This window comes from Zonotrichia leucophrys, chromosome 2 (assembly GCF_028769735.1).
Source record: "Zonotrichia leucophrys gambelii isolate GWCS_2022_RI chromosome 2, RI_Zleu_2.0, whole genome shotgun sequence".
Lineage (NCBI taxonomy): Eukaryota > Metazoa > Chordata > Aves > Passeriformes > Passerellidae > Zonotrichia > Zonotrichia leucophrys.
In genome coordinates, this window is record NC_088171.1 from 32,554,712 (window position 1) to 32,575,157 (window position 20,446).

The 20,446-nt window shown below is 41.7% G+C and overlaps 1 long non-coding RNA gene across 1 annotated transcript; it reads right to left on the minus strand.

Moving 5' to 3' along the window:
- Positions 1–11,266: 11,266 nt before the first annotated feature.
- LOC135443799 (uncharacterized) lies at positions 11,267–17,395 on the minus strand. The gene is made up of 4 exons (XR_010439114.1): positions 17,326–17,395; positions 16,390–16,475; positions 14,995–15,095; positions 11,267–14,873 (listed from the first exon to the last, which is right to left on the minus strand). It is a non-coding gene; the product is annotated as an uncharacterized LOC135443799 (long non-coding RNA).
- Between the last annotated feature and the right edge of the window lie 3,051 nt (positions 17,396–20,446).

The window sequence follows — 20,446 nt, forward strand, 5'->3', positions numbered from 1 at the left end:
AACCCTTCTCACAATGGATGGGAGAAATTATCAAGAAATATGGTATTTCATCAGAAATGCAGTGTTTGGGAAGTAGGTGTTCTGTTCCCTGTTTTATAGTCAACTGTGTTATACTCCTTGTAATATGCTGAATGAACTCTACCATAAAAGAATTTTCAATCTTCTCTTCCTAGAATAGTTTCAGTACCTCATAGCTTTCATGAGAAGGACTGCCTGCCTCCCAGAAGCATGCTAGAGAATTTTATCCTTTGCATTTAAAAGTTGTACAAGTCAAGAGAATTTATACTGTACTACAGAAAACTTGGAAAATATTGTCTACTATGCAAATTAATTTAAATGCAGCTTAAATCCAGTTCACAGGGCTGTTGATGCTTCCAATGATTGCTTCAAATCTATTTAAAGTGAAATCAAAAAGTTATTTTATAAACACATCAAAGTTCTTTGTGATCCTGACAGTGTTTTAGGATTAAGTTTTAAAAGGTACTATCAGTAATGAGTCCATTAAGCTCAATCCCTCGCAAAAGCCTATAGGGCAACTTATCAGTTTCTGGTATTATCAGTTACTTATCAGTTCCAGATTCCCGGGGAATGTGTGGATGCAACACTCACTAAGTGTGAAATCTAGGAAGAGTCACAGTTTCAAAAGATGTCCTGATTACATATGCGCTCCCAAACCACCACGATTTCCTTTTTGGGGCAAGGAGAGGCTATATGGCCCAAAGGGAATCATATGATGAGTCTATCGTGCTGCCTCTGACTTTCTTTCAGTCTTGAGCCTTAGGTACTTAACCTGAGACACAGCTGCTGTTCATGCTGCTGACTTTACTGTCAGGCACAATCTTAGTGAAAAATTTGTGCGTGCATTCTTTGACCAAAACAATGGAGCACAGTAGAATTCTCCACCTTGTCTTACAAAGCACAAAAATGAACTCCCTGTAATTATCTCTGTTGTAAAAGCATTTTCCTAGTCAGTTGTGTTGCACTGTGGCTCAAGGAAGTCAAGAATGTAAAAATAGAGTCTAGTGTAGGAATAGCCCCTCTTCTTTCCTTTTATTTTTTGGTATTGATAACTAGAACTATCCTCTCCATTGTATCAGTACAAGGACTCTCCTGATCAGACCCAACCTTTAATAAAGGTAATCTATTACTCCAAAGACTTATGAGCATATCTATTAGAGAGAGTTAGGTTTATGCTACCATACAATTAGGAAAGTACACTATATTTAAGGTCTTTCTGTCATTTGTTAAGATAGATCTCCTTTTTTTCTGTTGCTGTTGTTGTTGCAGGAGTGAATTCATAATAAATAAATCTTGCTCCATGCTTCCAAGGAAGGCAGGGTAGTAATTAAGTGAATTGCACACACCTCTGCCTGCCCTTACCAAAAGTAGAGCTCAAAAGAATTGGTAAGGGAAAGACCATATTTCCCACAGACATACAGAATCTTCTGCATACTCCTGAGGGATAAAATCTCAGTCCTAGGACTCCCTTTCCATGTTCTAGCCTCCTTCCTTCCTTGTGGCTCCTGCTAAGCAGCTGTCACCCAGTTTTCAAAAAGAACACATCCTCTTCTCCAGAAGACATGCTGCAATCTGCAAGATTTGCAGGTTCAGGACAGGTCATGACTTCTGTTATGCTCCTAAAGTTGCCCTCTGTAGGAACAAAGGCTGGTTGGTCAGAACAGGAGAAGCCTTTTGATCCTGCCTATCCTTTTGCAACATTAATAATGCTCAGCTGTCCCCAGTAATCACTACCCTGTATGCACACACTTTAAACTGATTGTATTTCTGAGCAATTCATAAGGCAGCTGTACTGGTGGAATCTAGTAGAGCAAGGGATGGACTGGAAGTCCAAACAGAGTTTGAGAGAGGTTAAAGCACCAGCAAAAACCTGAAGAGAACAGTTATGTACCTTTGGTAGATGGTATGTTCATTACATATTTCAGGTTAGTTACAGAGCTTTGCCTGATGGTGACAAAACCTCCTACATGTTTAAACAGAACTTCACAAAATAAGACCTCAGGGCAACTGGCAACACTGTTAAAAGCCATATATCCAGTTTAAATGACAGAACTTGGAGAGATGGATCGCTGTGCTTGGATTTCTTTCGGGAAACTCCTGTTACAGAGTGGCAAATCAGTCACCAAATCCACTAAAACCCTCAGGACAGCAGACAAACCCTTTGTTCACATGCCACAGCAAACAGCAATGAGAGCCTGAAATTTTTCCATGGGGAACCATGCCACAAAAAGGGTGGTAATGCCTGGCTTGGCTGATCTCCAGGACAGGCTCTGTACCTACTCTGCAAGGGAAGCAAGGACCCAGGCTGAGGAATAAATACTTAACTGCCTTTGTGGAGCTCAGAGTCTTGGCTGCCATTAAATATTTATTCTCAAATGCTACCTCCCTTGGAAACAGGCAGGAACACAAAGAAAGACCACTTCCCTGTAGCCACATAGAGAATACAAGCATAGGTTTGCATGAGCACTAACTCTCTGCCTTACTCTTCTTTCCTTGTGCAGTTTTGGTCTGATTCCAGATTGGCTTGCTTTCTTTGCACACCTGGCCGGACACTAACTCTCTCCCTTGGCAGAATGTGAAGGAAGTGGTGGCTGGCTGTTTTTACCTTCCTCTCCACTGACCACCTTCTTTCCTGCAGTAACTCATCAGCCCAGTGCCCCTTTCCCTTCTCTCATGGGTTCTTGGCAGCAATTCTCCTTCCACCATCTGAAATGTAACAGCTGGACTCAGAAGGTAGGACTCTGTGAGAAATGTTCTCACATCCCAGCAAAGACAAGGTGGTGACAGCCATAGCAGAAGTCCTGTATCTCCTCAAAATGCCTTGGCATCAGCAAAATTGTGATTTGAGGTTGTCAGTGCTCATGGGACAGCCTGTGAGAAAGGAAGATTTCTTCAAGATAACGTGGGTGCTACAGCAACATCACTACAGCACACATTTTCCCTCTGGCCTTTGCAGAGCTAAGGTTCTACTACAACTAAACCTGCCACTTTTTTACAGCAAAACTTGTTGAGCAGGGAGGGCACAAGGTGGTCTAAAATGGCAAAGAATATCATGGCTGCCCAAGATGTTTGGCACAGTCTGAAGTAGCATGAGTTCCAGCTCTGCCAGAGCAGAGGAACTGGGCTCTGTGTGTGCACCTGACAAATGAAGCAAAAGATTATTTGTAGCAGGATGTTGAACAGACTAAAAGCAATTAAGATCTGAATTGGCCTAAACAGCCATGTGTTGCCAAAAGTGAAGTTTCACAAGTATTTTGACAGAGATCTTTCAAGAGTCTGTCTGACTCACTGTCTCTTGAGTTCCTATATTCTAGCCACTATCTTCCTCCTCCTGCACATTTCTCACTGAGTTTCACTAGTTTGTTGAAGAGCACAATTTATTTCCAGGAATAGTGATGTTTTACATGGTTTTGAGACACAGAAGAAGGGATGGTGCATTGCAGTCACAGCCATCAGTTGTTTTGCATCTCAAGAGTTAAATACTTTGTAAGCTGCTTCCCTGACTGGAGGCCAGGTAGGAAGAATACCTTCAGGGCACTCATTAGCATGCTGTATCTCCAGCACTATTAACCACACAAATGTTTTACTGTGAAAAAAAACAGACCAGTCACCCTGAAACCAGTCCTGTACCTGCACCTTAATGCCTGTACTTTGTACTGAAACATGACTTATAGAGAAATATGAATAAAATGTATTTGCTTGTTCAGTCTAGCAGGCAACCTTCAGCCAAGCCAATAAACTACATTTTTTTTAAAAAGCCTTTTGCTTCCTGTAGAATGCTGCTTTGTTTGCCATCATTGTTTGGCAAATAGGAAAGGGCTTATCTCTTCTTCCCAGAAACTAGTGTGGCTATAGAAGAACTCCAGAAACTTGTCAGTCTTTACTAAGAAAAAAATATTGGTTTAACAGCCCTTGTCAGGAAATTATCTGAACCTGTGGAAAGAGAGAAGGTGTAAAAATTAGTTCACTGGGCTAAGCCATTCTTTTTTGATTATTAGTTCAGTTCCAATTCAAGGCTCTTATCAGGTATATATTCAAAGGTAAACTACAGTAACCTTTAACATTAAAGCCTTCCAATATTAGATATTTCATGATTAGCTGCAAAATTAGCATTTAGCTCTCCAGTGCAAAATGTACCATATTTTTGTTTTATTAATTTGTAATTAAAATTTAAGCAACTATGCCTGGTTTCTAGCAGATGGAGGCAAAGGCATAGCTTTGACCCTAGTTACAGTTTTGTTTAACCCCCTCCAGAGAAACATAGTTACTGTGCATTAATATACAGCCTTTCACCACCAGACCTGTTAGTGTACATTATGGACTAATAATAATAATTATATTGTCAAACAATTCAAACTGTGTAACAATACAAGCTCCTCTGAAATGTGAAGCACTATAGGTAATGAAACCTACTTTTCTTTATACAGTCAGCTCAAACCTTTTTTTGAGCAATCTGGTGTTAAATAAATAATGGGCCTCGTTGCCCCCTCCTCCAGAAGGAACCATAGGAGGGAGCAGAGTGGGAGGAAATCTCCAGGAGATTTTGCCTTGTGCATAAGCTTTTGTCGAGGGTGGAGCTGCTCATGCCCTCTCCTCCCATGCATTTGAATGGGGGTGTAAAAAGACACTTTACCTGCAGGAGATTTTGGTGAGCATCTCAGGCTGGCCCCAGACCTGGGCTCTTTTTGGCATGCCAAGTTTGTGGTTCACTGGGTGTGCAAAAAGAACAGTCCTGAAACACAGCATCACTACCACAGCAATATCTGCTCCTCCTTAGGGGGGCTATGGAGGTTGATGGCTGTGCAGTACATTCTTTTGAGCCGTGGCCAAAGCTCTGTGGTAGGACAGGGACCTGTTTTGACTTCATTGTTAGTAAGTGCCCATTCCTAGAGCATAGTTTTCCAGTTCTGCATGCCACGGGATTGACTAAGTGCATCTAGGTGACTTTTCCTGACTAGCACCTTTTGTTTTGTTAATTTAGTCCCTCATTGTAAACTAGAGCTGTGAAAGCATTTAAAATTCCGAGTAGAAACTGAAGGAATCTGGCAGATGTTTTCCTAAATCCGATCACATGCTTGTGCAGAGTCAGCATTACAAGCAGAAGCCACAATGTGCAGTGCAGCACTGGCATGCAGGTGAGAGATTTGAGAGGCTTTGTTGGTGGCTCTGCATTTCCCACTTTTCGCCCAGGAGTTGTTTCCCCACAGATGAGGCAAAGCAGTAGCTACAGCTCCTTACAGCTCCTGAGTCACCAGAGGCGAGGGGAAGGCTGTGCCCTGGCCCTGGCAGAATCACACCCAGGCTGTGTGGCAGTGGCTGAGGGATGGCAGCTCCACAGTGGAGCAGCCACAAGCAGGCAGGGACAGCTGAGCTGCTGCTGCTTCCCTCGGACACCACCACGGGATGGATGGAGGACACTACGGAAAGCTGACACCGGCAGCAGATACAGCTGGGGGTTATCTGGAAGATATCATAGAGCTGGAGAAAATCCTCCTCACACTTTTTCAAGTGACCTATGTCAGATGCAAACCTGCTCTTCCAGGTCAAGGCCACGTGGCACAAATCCAAACTACTTTTCCCTATAAACCCTTCCTCTCCGATACGCCTAAATAAAGGTGCCCTCATTCGTTTCTTGGCTGCTGCCGCTGGTTTATGCTTCATCGCTTACGTCCTTACACACACCTGCACAAAGTGTCCCGGGAGCAGGGACGAGACAAGGCAGACGGCTGCTCCCCCGCCCTCAGCGGAGGCCGCCCGGGCCGGGCCGGGGCCGCGGCAATGGCGCCACCTGACGGAGGCGGCCGGAGAGCGACGCGGGCGCCGCCATGTCCCCGCCGCAACAGCGCCCGGCCTGCGGGGGGCCCGGCTAGGGCCCGCCCGGGGCACAGGGCAAATGTCAGCCTAGGGGTGAGAACCCGGCCCGAATCTTCACTGGAATTTCCATGGGGAAGCCTGGGATCCGAGGTGCCCAGGTGAAAGGCACACGGATCGCGACCCCTCTGCGGCGTGCGGGTGCAGCTCCCTGCGCTTTGCTGGAACGGGCCCTGTGAAGCTGAGAGGAGAGCGAACCGCTGGAGCCTAATTCATCACGCTGGAATCCTGCTGAACCATCACAGTGGGACCGACAGAACAGTCCCGTGTACCTGGGCTCTGGCCCCTGAACCACTTTTCCCCCTCTCCGTTACCTGTTGCCGCAGCAGTGCTGCCCAGAAGGGATGGGAAACCTTCCCGGGACGCTCAAACTAGGCAAACTTTCACTCTGCTCTTCCTGCACTAGCCAGATGGAACAATGATTAATACTAAGGCAAGAAAATAACCGGGATCTAAAACATTCCTAAAGAAAAAAAAAAAAAAAAAAAAAAAAAACCACAGAAAAACAAAAACAACCAAAACCCCCTGAAGAGACCAATTAGTTCATTCTGTTTGCCCCCCAGCAGTCAGAAAAACAACAGTGAACAACAATTTGTCCTGTAGCACACTGTACTGTAGTATGTGTGTCCAGATTCTCCTCCTACTTAGATGGATATAAAACGAGAAGCCAGTGGAGTTACACAGGTATAAAAGTGGCATTATCAGCTCCTGGGTCTCTTTAAATATTACCGAACCCTACTGCTGATTCTTCTTTGTTTCCCTGTTAGAAATGATTGTTTAAAAGGCACATGCATTTATCCATAGCACACTGTATCAGGCAAAGGGGTTCTTTTATTTGTTCTGATCTTTCTTTTTACTCTTATTATTTCTCTGAAGAAAAGGTGGGATTATTACCTCAATATAGGCAGCTGGCCTGCTGAGGCTCCCTTTGCTACATCAGGGGTTTCTCTTTTTACTAATCCTCTCTTTATGGATAATCTTTCTCTACCTTCTAAGGACTTTCAGCTAAGGAATGTATTTTGTTATTACTACCTGTTGTTTAGAAATTCCTTTTATTTAGTGTGGGTGTTGCTAATTGTTTGCTAATGAAAACCTTACTGCAATCAATATGGTCAGGATTGTGCTGGTCTTCATGTCAATTAACCCTTTCTTCCTATCTGTCCTGAATTAGATTTTCCTCATTCACTTTTCAGATTTTAAATATCAAGAATTATTTTATTTTTTGAGGTCCAAGCCATAGAGCTTTTGCACTGATAGATAGCATAGGGAACTTTTATTTCCCATGAAAGATTTTAAAAACTGGAAGTTGTCATTTTGTTATCTGCAAAATGTTTGTATGTGCAAATGCAGGGATGTCTAAGGTGAATGCTGGAACAAAATGTGTAGAAAAATCTACCGTTTAAGACAAGGAATGGAGATCATCCTCTTACATAAATGTGGATAATGTCAAGGCAGGGAAGACTACACTCTTAAAGATTCTTCATGTTCCTCTATCATACGTGCTATTTAGATATTATATGAATCCCCTTTACACACAGAGAATGAAAATAAGTTCTGCTTATTAAAGAATTTACAGTTTAAAAAGTTCAACAGCATTAGGAAGACAAAGAGAACAGCTGTGCAACATAACAAAAATACAAAGCTTGTTGGTTACCATTCCCTGTTTTCCCTCCGTTTCATTCCCTCAGCCTGACCTTTTATCTCACTACATGCCTTACAGCCACCTTGTCAAGAGGAATAATGGATTCAGGGAGGTGATGCCCCAGCCCACACACTGCCAAAACCATAGGATCTCTGAATCTAAGGTGTGTACCAAGACTGGGGCCTTTAGGAAGAAAGTGAAATGCAGGATGCATCTCCTTGGGCAGAGATGCCAGAGAAGCTCACACCCACACACACCCACACTTTGAGGAAAAGATAAAGTTTCAGTGGCATAAAGTGGAACCCACCAGTGTCACCATCCCTCTCTTCCCTAGGAAGGGAGAGGTGAGGTAACCAGCAGCTAACACAAGTCCAGATGCAAGCAGTGCCCTGCTTGGGGAAAGCAGCAGCTGAAGTCCCAACCCTTCAGCCTTGGAAAACCCAGGGGATTCTTTCTGATGAGGATTTCATAAATCTGACTCTTGACTCTGCTGAGGGTAGTTGCAGCTCATTTGAGACTACACTTCATTCCACTCCAAGAAAAGCCTTGGAGTGCTTTTTGAATTAATTTTACCTCAAATGAGAATTTTTTAAAAACCTGATCCAGAATGCTCTTAATACTTTCAGTTAGATTACCATGGCTCAGAACAGTCCTTAGCTTTGTGCTTTGTGTGTCATATACTGCATTAGATATTGGAATGTGATGCAAAATTCAGCAGTGTAAGTGACCAAAGGAAAACTAGGAATACTACACTCTTGCTGCAGGTAGCATCTGAGACAAGCAAGAAAGAAATATTGAAAAAGGAGAAGGAGAGAAAAAAACATATCATAAAGGTCTAGACAGCTTCTGTTTCCTTGCTTCAGTATCATTGCAGTTGCTGAATGCAAATGTGCTTTAACTCTTTTTCATTAAAATCTAGACCTTTCTGAATTTCTCTGAGTCAAGGCATTTTATTATATCACCAGGATGTTATTCAGCTGATCTTTCCTTAATAAAAATATAAATGTCTTTATTATTTTTTTCCAGTCACCAGTGCCAGTTCTGCAGGGTGCCAGAGAATCATGCTGCTGTGTGTGACTAATGGCACCCAGCCAGTCTTAAGTAATTACATTATACATTTGTTCATTGATGCTTAAAGCAAAACCAAGTTGGCACTAACTTTTCAAACCTGGCTTCAGCAAAGACTCAGTTATTTGAGCAACCAATAAGCAGAAGGAGGAAAAAGAATGGTAGGAGGACTGAGGCTAATCAGGAATCAGTCTAAGCATCCCAGAGAGCAGCATGTCAGCTTGCTTGGGTATAGATGCTGCTACCTGTCTGGGAAAGGGTGGCAGATTGGGTGACGCCCTCATCCTTTCCTACACAGCTCATGCTTTTTAGCTCAGGAGGCACAGCATGAGCAGCAGCCCAGGAGCTGGTGAGGTGCATACCCCCTGCACTGACCCCAGGCTAAAGGCCATTCTCAGAAGCAGGTCTGAAGAGTGGTGACAGATTGGTGACAGACATGTGGCTTCAGCCCAGCTGGTGCTGAGGCTACACTGAGCTGCCCTGCCAGGCTCAGGCACTGCCAAAGTTTCTTTCCTTGGGCTTGATGCCACACAGCTGCAGGTGACTACTGCAGGCTTCAGCAGCAGCACCATGGCATTTGCATAGCAGTTTCAGACATAGGCTGATGGGTCTGGTTGGACCTAGGCTGGATTTCCCTAAAGTTATCATAAGCATTTCTGCACCCATGAGTAAGCTATTGTCAGCTAAAAGGAATGAAAAGTGTAGGTCAGGCATGCATTAGTTAGCATGAATAAAAATCATTTGGAGTCAGAAGCGTTTTTAAAATCAGGGTAGAACTTTTCTTTAATCCTTCTCTCCTCACCATGGAAAGCATATCTCTCACTTTTCTGCCATTTAGCTCTTCATTACTGGACAGAGTCTTCTCCAGTCTTTGGCTCAGCATGTCAGCACAGTTTTAGAGTAAGCTTTGAAAACCAGACAGCAATCAGTACTGCTGGCATGCTCTGAGAGCAGACATCCTGTTTCAGTTGAACAGCTTCTGAGAGCAGAGGGCTTCAAAGGACTCCTGGGCTTTTTTTCTTAAGCTCAGGCCTCTTTACCCTGCTCAGCTGCAGCCAGAGCATGTCTGACAGACACCTGGAGCTTTGAAAACTCAATGAAGGGTGATCAGCTCATCTTTTTGATGCATAGCAGGGTTGTGATACAAGAGAAAGGCAGCTCAGGGTAATGGCAGGGAGAAAACAGTAGTGTAGAGAGCCAGAGGCAAAAGGCCAGCTAAAGGTTTGGGGTTTGGTTTTGTCCAACAAAATCATTAGTTCAGGACTGGCTTGCAAATACTCTTGTATTAACAAAACTGTTTGCTTGGATGAGAATTCTGGCATATGAAATGTCTCTCATTGCACCAGAAAAGCTTGGACAGTCACAGTTACCTCGCCTCATCTCAACCCACCAGCTATAGTTATGTGTTTACATGAGTGTTCTTGCATTAGAAATAAGTTGTTGATTTTTACCAGGATCTTTCTGACAAAAGCTTACCTAGTTTAGAGGTATGGTATATTCTCCTCAAATCACATCATATTACCACAAATTGCATAACTCCTCAAACATAGACTCCTTAAATCACATCTCATTACCACAAATTTTCTTTTAGCTTAAGACAGTTCTGTGTCCCTTATTATAACCAAAGCTGCTGCTTTAGCAGAAGGTGGTTTGATATCCTTCTAGCTCAGAGAATTTGACCAAAATATTTTCTTTGGATGCTCTCACAGTGCAGTTGCCTGGATTTAACTTACATTCTTTTTTATGACTGATGGTATAGAGCAGCTTATACCATACTCTACATTTTACCAGGCCTAAATCCTATCTGAAGTTTCTGCAAGTCCCAGAAAGTATAATCCACTTCTTTAAGCCCGACTTATCTGAGACATATGATCAGTGAATTTCATGATGCTTCAGCCCATGCAAGTGCCCAAGGTCTGTGGTTTGCATGTTCTTACAAAGATCCCCTTTGTAAGAACATGCAAACTCAAGGACATTTCTATGAAGTTTGAAACCTCAGTGTGACAAATGCCTTTACTTGTTCTTTTTAAACCTCACTCAACAACTTTACAATTCAACATTTTGTGTTGGTCCTTAGGAGGCCCTTACATGCTTTTACACCTGAGGTTGAGAAAGATTTGTCCCACTCTCTGTACTGCAAACTTCAGCCTTATAGAAAAACCGTTATTTGGCTCTCAGGAGTTGCCACAGAGAGTCCTGACCTTTGGAGTGACATCCAAGATAAGAAGTGCCTTGAAGATGAAACTCCATGACCTTGAATTTGACTTGGGCAGAGCCCTTCAGAACAGCAGGATGCAGAGGCGCTTAGGATGTTGGCAAGGGGGTGCTGGCAGTCCTTTGTGTTAGGGCAATATTTCATATGGATCGATTCACTGCTCCAGCCAAGCTGGCAGCATCACTGAGTTGTCTGCCTTGAGGATCACCTATTTTTTGAAGTGTCTTTTCTTAATTTTTTTCTCATGTAGGAAGAATGTGGCAGAGGGCTCTCTATATTTCGGGATCTGTTGCTGTAGCCAGTATAGTGCTGTGTACTCTAGAGGAACTATCCTAATTCATGAAGGACTGTGTTTTTCCATGAGGTCATCTGGTTTCAATTTGCTGAATTATCACTGTTTACTTGTTGTCAAAAAGGTCAGCCCTGTTTTGAAAACAAGCATCAGTGAAGCTTTGTTTTACAATGTAAGACTTTTAATATACTAATATTTTGTTTCAGTGTGAGTACCGGAATATCCAGTGGGCCCCAAAATGAATAAGTAAAAGAATACAAATAAATAAAAAATAAATTAAAAAATATACAGAAAAAGTCAAATTCATCCTGACGTCATCTGTCATTCCTTTCTTTCTCATTACGTGAGGGTAAAATACATGATGAAGTAATTCTCAGATTCCAAAAGGCTAAATATAGAAGAAATCCTTATCAATGTATATTGCCTAAGCTGGGTTGTTGTTTCGTGTCTCTTTTGGTTTGCCTTGGAAGCATCAAATCCCCACTAGGATTGTTGGAGTTGATCTTTTATGACACTATGTGTTTTTCTTCCTGTCAACAACGGACTGATAATTTTAGAGATCTCATTAGTATGATAGTACAAAATCAGGGATCCAGTCTTAGAAGTAGGAGGTGTGGTTTAGGCTCCAGTTTTGCCTGATGGAAAACAGCCCTAACATTGAAAACAGGGACCATATTACTACCCCCCTGCCTTGTCTATTAAACCTGAAAACACTTTGGGACAAGCCCTGCTGTACTGGGCATCTCTGTGTCCCCAGGCTAACTGGGACAGCAAGCACAGTTGTGGGAGTAACAGCAGCCAAAGCAGCCATTTCCTTAAACCTGTTAGAAGATTAATGCTGTGTGAATCAAGCTTGTATCTACGTCCACAACATAAAGGTGACATTGAGTTCAGATGTATTTTTCAGGCAGTAACAGAATGAAGGTGGAAATGCATCCATAAAATGGGATTTCCAGTGACTTTGGCTACATATATAGAGACAAAAAAGCTGACATTGGAGGTGCAGGAAATAAAATGTAGCTAATTTAAAATATCTTTTTAATAGCATTGCTGGCTCTCATACATTAACACAAGGGCATCTGAATGAGGAGACTGTGTTTCCCATAATAGTATTTTTTCCTGTCATAAAATGCTTTTTTTATCCTTCTCCACTCCTGGAATAAATGAGTGATGTGGAGACACATGACTGGCTTGTTGAAATCAGCCACTTAGCAGCACTAGGACCAGATGCCCATGCAATAGAGTGCCAAAGCAGGCGCTGGCGTCCTTCACAGCTTGGACAAATGTCCAGGTCTAATGAGTCCATGGCAGCCCTGTCTGTGGAGAGTTCAGAGGCACAGCCATGGTAAACAGAGTAGACAGAGAGCGGCACCCAGCAGTAAAGCCTGGGGTGGCAAATTTGGGTAGCTGCTCTATATCATGCAACCATTTTTCTGGTAAAAGTGTGGGAAACTTTTAAGAGTTCTGGAAAAAAAGCAGTTTTGGTGCGCTTGACCCTCTCACTGATGGTGAAAATGAGCCCACAAAAGAAGAAAAATCAAAAGTAGCAGTATGCCTACAGTTGTAGTGGTGACAGCAAAGTTATAATACGTGACTTGTGCATGTTCCATTACTTTGTATGTTGTCTTTGTGAGGATTTCAGAGTTTACTCCACAACAGAAAACTCCTTCATGTGGTATCACAATAGCTTAATGTTACTGCACTGCAAAACATTCATTTAAACAAAAAAAGTAAACCTTTGCCCTCCTTTCTTCATAGAAAAGATTGAAGCTGTGAGTAAATTAAACACATTTTTCAAGCAGAAAGAAAGTACAAGAGCTCAAAAGATACTTTGTTTCTAAATTCATGCCTTTTAAGCCAAGTACATGATTTTTGGTAGCTGAGAAATATTTTTCTAACCTTTGATGACAAAACTTGTATTCAGAGTCAGGAAGAGATGAAGTTTAAAATCTCTGTTTATAAGAGGAAAAGTGCTAGCAAACCCTCAACTCTGGACATGAGGAGAGCTGACTTCAGGCTGCTCAGGGAATTAGTAAGTTCCCCTGGGGGTGCTGGGGACCATCAGTGCTGGTCACTTTTTAAACATTACCTCCTCCTAAGGGCACAGGAGCAAATAATTCCCAAATGTCAGAAGTCAAGCAGGTGAGACAAAAGGCTGGCTTGACTGAACAGGAATCTTCTCTTGGAAAAAGGTAAGAAAGGAAGGTGTATGCCCACTGGAAGCAGGGTAGTTGACATGAAAAAAATACAGAAATGCTGCTTGCCATTGTAGGGAGAAAATTCATATGGCCAAAGCTCAACTGGGATTGAAGATGGACAGAACTGTGCAGGACAATAAAATGATTTTTTTAAAATATACTGATGTCAATACACAGTGCAAATATAGCAGTAAGGATGAGGAGGGTCACATCACAAAAATGGCCATGAACAACTCAGAGATGCTTAACACATTCTTTGCCTCTGTCTTCAACATTCTTGGTTTCTTAACTTTATGAGAAGAATGTACCTGGGTGGCTAAACTGTGGAGGACCATAGGGGCTAAGGACAACAAGGACTGGATTGCAGCAGGCAGAGAAGGACAAGAGGTGAAAGCAGCAACTCTATCTTTCTAATGTATGGAAAGGACCTGCATGCTGAAGGTCAGGCCTCACAGGGTAGGAAAGGCTATGAAGATGAACATTGTTGGAAGGCCTCTTTAGCACAAACGTTTGTCTACCACCTATAAACTGCGAGAAGAAAGCGAAATTGCAGCTGAGATCAGTTACAATGACTGAATATAATACAGAGCAAACTACTTCTAGCAACAAAAACCCTAGGCATATTAATTCATTCAGCTCACTGCATTGTGTGTAATTCTTGCTTACACTTGCTGTCATGAAATACAGTTAAAATTTACAATCTTATTCATGTGAGAAGATATTTTTATATATGCTATTTTGTTAGCCATTTTACTTCCTAATAATTAATCAACTCCCCAAAGAAGTATGATGTTGGGGAGTGTGGATTTATTTGTGTTAAGCTATTGTAGCCGAGTATTTCTGTGTGGTAGCAGCTCTGTTATAATATGGCCCACTTGTTTTATGACAAGTTACAATTTTCTTGTAATGTTAGCTGCAATTCATCTCAATAATTATGCCAAATTAAGTACTCATGCACATATAGAAATAAACATTAAATACATTCAAATAAAGTGAGGAACATAATTTAATCTCTCTCAAGCTAGAGTGGGGATTGCTTAGCAATCCTTAACTCAGCCATCTAAACTTGGCTGAAGAATCCCAGGGCTTTCAGCATTCTGGGATGGGGTGGGAGTACATGCTGTGGGTCACTGACTTGTGGTCACTGATTTCTACCACCTTCTAGCAAACCTGCAGCCCTTCTGGCTTTCAGTGGGTTCAAGCTCTGCCCTTATCCAGGCCTGCTGGGCCTGGGGCTGCCCTGCAGCATCATTGCTCACATGGCTGAAGGTCTCCTTGATCTTCAAATCCAGAAGCCAGGAGGTGTTATGATCATGCGTGTGCCTGGGGAGGCTGCCTCTCCATTGCTGATGAGGCAGGTCTGGGGAGAGCCTTGTGCTGAAGCCCAGGATTTGCTGCAATTCGTGTCCTGCTCAGCTGAGCACTTGAACTAGAACTTGCGAAAAATAATCAGAAAAGTAATGGCATTGCTAGGGACTGACCTCTGCTTGTTGGTAGACCCCACTTTCTCAGCCACAAGTCCATCCTCATCTATTGTTTCTACTTGGTAGTAAGAGCTTCTGAGGGAGGCTGTTGGTACCATGCAGACAGGAGATGATGTTACAGGGGCTGTATATTTTTTTGCCCCACAAAGAGGCTACATCACTGCTACAAAGAATTGATTGCAGATGGAAGAAAATGCTCTGCTTACTTTTATCCAGTAGAGTTTTGGCAGAGTCCTGTTGCCTTCCCTTGGTGACACAGTGATACACAGTGAAAGCTACTTGACTGGGGAAAAGGGTGGTGAGTAACCTGGGAAGGAAGCAGGAGGGAAAAATGTTGTCCTATTGCTTTGCAAAGTTGCTTACCCTTCCAAATAGGAACTAATAAAAAAGTCTGGAGTTAGTTATTGAAGCCACTGTAAAATTCTTTGTAAATGGGGTGTATGTGCATGTTTATCCTCTCTATTTCATAATTGTTGAAAAGACTTGTATTGAGGATTATGTTCATTATGGCATCTCTTTAAACATCCATCATGAAGCATGACTCTGTGGGGGCTTAGACTCTCAAACCATGCACAGTCTTTGGAAAGGCTTCCTCTTACCCCCCGGTAGAGGAAGTTGGTAAGGGAAATGCACCTCACCTTATGCAGGTATGCTGTGAACCTTTCTAATGAGCTGCATGTTATTTTTCTCTCCTTTGAACAGACGTTTCCCTAGAAACCATTTTTCTAATCATTAAAGTTACTGATCATAGGTAGATTTACCTAGTACTGCAGAAAATGCTTTAATGGCCTCAAAACATAATGACAGGTTATGTGTCACTGTTAATGGAAAAAAAAAAAACAGTGACAGAAAGGAAATAAGATAAAGACCACTGGAAAAGCAAAGTACCTGGAGATAGAGATTTTCAAAGATGTCTTGCTTTATGTAAGAATTAGCTAGCTGGCCAGTGCTGCCCCTGTCCCCAGCACTAGCTGGAGTCACAAAGCCACATGTACACATGGCCACCAGTCACAGCAAAGATGCACTGTGTCATAGATACAACTGGGACTATACTATTGTCCCAAGAACTGCAGAGCAGAGTGCAGGGCACAATGCTCTTTCCATAATACAACACTTTCTTCTACCTGGAACTACAGACCAAATAAAGTAGCAATTTCAGGATAAAAAAGATTTTATATTCACTTTTCCAGAAAAAAAAAAAAAAAATCTAGCCAAGTGTCTTGCCACAGTATCTTTTTGTCATTTTCCACCAAGTTAAACAAGTGTTGGCTTCCTCTGTTTCCTTACATGGAAACAAAACCACTGCTCAGATGCAAAGTAGCCTATGCTGCACCACCAATGATATAAAAATATTTGCTTGATCATGTACTAGGTATTTTTTCCCCTAATGTGGAAGAGGTGGGGCTATAAAATATGTATCCTATTTTACTTTCTAAGCAATCATAAAATTTGGATATATTTTGTCATTTAAGAACCGAAACACTATCCAAGACAAAGCCTTGGTTGACTTCAGTGCCATGAATGAATAGGACATTTGAGATTGCTCCATCTTGTCAGTCCAAATCTGGGCTGCCTCACTTGATTTATTCATTGTCACTTACCAGGAAGAGATTAGCAGCTAGGTTTAATGTCTGTGAATTCTTCTTCACTGCCTGATTTTCTTCTGTAAACCCATTTTCTGTACGATCTGAAAGATTAGTAGTAACATCCTTAAAATGTAAGAAATAGCCAATTGTTTGGAGTGAGACTTGGTCATAAGACACCGAGAGGTCCATGCACTCACACCTTTGCCTATCCATGCTCTGTTGTCACAAGCTTTACTTAATTAAGCTGAGAGTCAGACTGATTCAACACTATAGCCAGAGCAAACTCCTGCTGTTGTTATCTTATTGTATTTTATACTTCTAGAGTCCCATACTGTTGTTATTATATTCCTAAAGCCCATACCTGCTAGCTGGTTTTCTACCATGTCGCTGTTCTCTGTAGTGCAGTTCCTGGCCTCACAGGGACTCCACCAGGGCTCTCGACCCACCCCTTTTTATCCCAGTTATCTTCACAAGCTACAGCTGCTGCCCAGCTAAGGACTTCACAGCTGTAGCTCATTTAGAATAACTAGGACCCACTTATCCAATACATAGATTTTACAGGGCACTCACTACATTTCCCCCTTTTTCTATTACTAACAGATATATTCAAATACAATAGAGATATTCAAGTACAATATATACATTTCCTTTACAATACATGTTTTATCCCAAGACTCAAAGGCCTTGTACAACACACACACAGCTTCTTGCTCAAAGGCCATATTTCTCACAGCTCCTGCCTGCCACAGCTCCTTGATTCAATAGCTATGTTCTTCTGCAGCTCTTGGCTGCCTTTCCCACAGTCCTGGCTCAATGGCCATCCACAGCTCTTGGCTATCTTAACTTCCACAGCTCTCAGGCTGCATACCTCATCACGTTGGGGTTACCACTTGTTGTATTTCATATTTCTAGAGTCCCATACTTTTGTTATTATATTCCTAAAGTCCTTACCTTCTAGCTGGTTTTCTACTATGCCACTGCTCTCTGTAATGCAGCTCCTCATGGCTTCACCAGGGCTCTCGACCCACCCCTTTTTATCCCAGTTATCTTCACGAGCCACAGCTGCTGCCCAACTAAGGACTTCACAGCTGTAGCTCATTTAGAATAACTAGGACCCACTTATCCAATACATAGATTTTACAGGGCACTCACTACATCCTACTAAATTCAATTTTCTCTCGCTGCCATTCAAAAGTTTTAGATGCACAAGGGAGTTTGATACTAGTTGAGGCAATGGCTTAATGTACTCTGTTGCTTATTTATTCCACCCACCCTTCTCAACTTTTTTGGCTGTTTACCCAGATAAAGGCGTAATTTTAATTAAGACCGAATTAGGGGCAGAATGAATTCCTGCAGGCTATTACACAGTGTGTGATATAAAGCAGCAAATAAACAAGCATGCTGCACAACCATGTCTGTAATTACTGTGCTCAGCTGTATAGTGTAGGTGAATTGGCATTGACTTCCCCATGTCTGCTCTCTGCAGCATCCTGGCTTCTTCCGCTGCACTGTGGGATCTGGAAATCCCTCCTGAGATGGAAGTCCCTTCAGGGGACTTTGGTGAACTTCAGTTGAAAGGTCTTTCTCCCTCGTGACTGCTGGGTGAGAGCTGGGCAATGGGCTGGAGCCAGCCACCAACCAGCTGGGAGGAGAGCCTGGCCTGGCCAACAGGGGCAGCAGCTGGCAGGAGAACATATGGCACTGGTACATCTCTGAACCCCACATCAGGGCTCAGCGTGTCTCTTAGGAGCGCAGGTTCACCTACAGATGCTACTGGTGTAACTGGTTTTGTTCCTGACAGATGGCAACTGCTTCACTTTTGCAGTTTGTGCACTCATGCAGAGATGCTGTGAGACCAATAATACCCCCGGGAGAGAATATTTTTCCATTTCACATCACTGTAAGAAGCCATGCAATTGTTCATTTGGTCTTGACTTGTTTTCAGTGCAGCATGTGGAGCACACATTTCAATTGCAGAAGTTTCTGGTGTCAAATTTCATATACTGCATAGGTGAAAAGAACTCATGGATATGTTACTATACAAATACCGGAATATGTAGTTATAGCACTTGTTGTCTTTAAGCAAGTAGTCAAGAGGTTTTGGGCCCGGAATTCTATTTGCAAGATTGACCCTATTAACTGCTGTATCTCCAAATTTAAGAATTCCTAACCAAGTTCACAGATCCCTCATTTTTATTTACTGAATTTGACAATTTTGTTTGCCAAACTGAATTTGACTTAAAATTGAAGATATCTATATCTTGTAGGAGTTCAGTAGAAAGGAGCTAGGAAATTTTTTTAATCAATTAAGTTTAGATTTGCAATAAGATAGAGTATTTGCTTTGAAAAATAATTAAATATATTGCAAAAGCTGAGTTAAAGAATCTACTATATTTTGATTTAATTTTCTTTAATGATAACACTGTCCTGAAAAACTCTGTGATTCTTAAATGAAGTTGGGTATAGAAAAGTACCCAGAAATTCATATTTCCTCAAGAAATTCAGAATGTTTCAAATGCAAACCAAAATGAACAAAACCATTAGGTCACAAGCCTTTGCCATGAGTCAGTTGTGAATTACTCTGGTCTTTGGAGGTCATGTGCAAACTCTCCTTCTCCAAAAACTAGATGACAAATCAAACTGCCCACCAGTAGCTAAATAGTTATGTATTGTTATGTTTCACCAATCAGAATAAATTGATTATTTCCAACATATTTGGAAATTTTTATTGCTCAGTGCACATGAGATATTAAAGTGTACTGGTTTTGTTGCAATTTTCGCATTTCTTCAAGCTTTGGTCAATTATTTTCATCCTTGGTGTTTGCTGATGCCCATCATATTGAAATACCAAAAATGGGTGTCCAAATGCTTTTTCAAATACTGTAATTAACCCTACATTCACATCAAATACAGTTGGCAAACCATCTGTTACAAGACATATCACATTTGATGTAACAATATCAATTTCAAATTGTCACTTGCACTATTACTTCACAGGCATTTTCTCCCTTTGCTGTCCTCAGAAGTTTTAGCATCTTTACTCATTCTTCTTTCAGTTCAGTGCAATTTTCAGGTGTTTCCTGAAAAATTGTAGTCAAATGGAAGAAAATACACTTTCCAGTGATTTAATTCATCAGTCATGTCTCATTCTTTATGTTTCTGCTGTATATGTTTCTGTAACCAAAGTCTCTGGGTGAGGAGAGAGTTGTTGCACATTGTTTCTTTCATGTAATTACTGTCAGATTTGTTTTGCCATAGTAAGCCACGCAGGCTGCCTGTTGACAGCAAGCTGAAACAGCACTGATTTTTGCAGAGCTCCACCAGTGAGGTGGTGTAGTGGTAGGTATATAAGTACATGACAGATAGACAGACAGACAGACTCACCAACAGAGAAACAATATGGTTATAAGGGATAGATGTGTAACTATAGCTATAACTATATGTAACAAGGAGGTAAAGTAAATCAATTTCGTGTAAGAGATTAGTTAATTTGCTTTTCTTCTTCCAATTTGGCATCTGACATGAAAGTTAAAAACAGAGAGAAAGCCAAAATTTACACTGAATTTTTCACTAACAAAATTTACATAATCCACGTAATTTCAATTATTTTAGCAACACTGCATAATGTGCTTTCTCAGTCAATATCAGTATTGACACTGCACAAGCCAGCCATATGACAGCAGAATAAAGGCTTTTTTCTCTGATGTTTTGTTACTTTAAAATGATCTTAGTGAGGAGGAGGAGGGAGAAACATTTTTTTTCAATAAACTCTTAAAGGTGAGAATTTAGACAGCTACAGAAGAAAGTCTTGTTAAATCAGAATACTTCTGAATTATGAGTGAGAGTTGAAGAGTTTAATGACTGCTTGCCTCCTTGCAAGGCTTGCTTTCCTGCTAGGCTGACTCACAACAGCAATCCACCAGGAAGACTGCTGCCTTGAGGACAATTACAATGAAACCTTGGGACTCCCACAAACAATTTACTCTGTTGGAAAATCCCCTCTTGGAACTACTATTCTTTCCTGGAGACTTGCTTGACTTTTCATTGCCACAGCAAAAGCAAATTTTTTCCT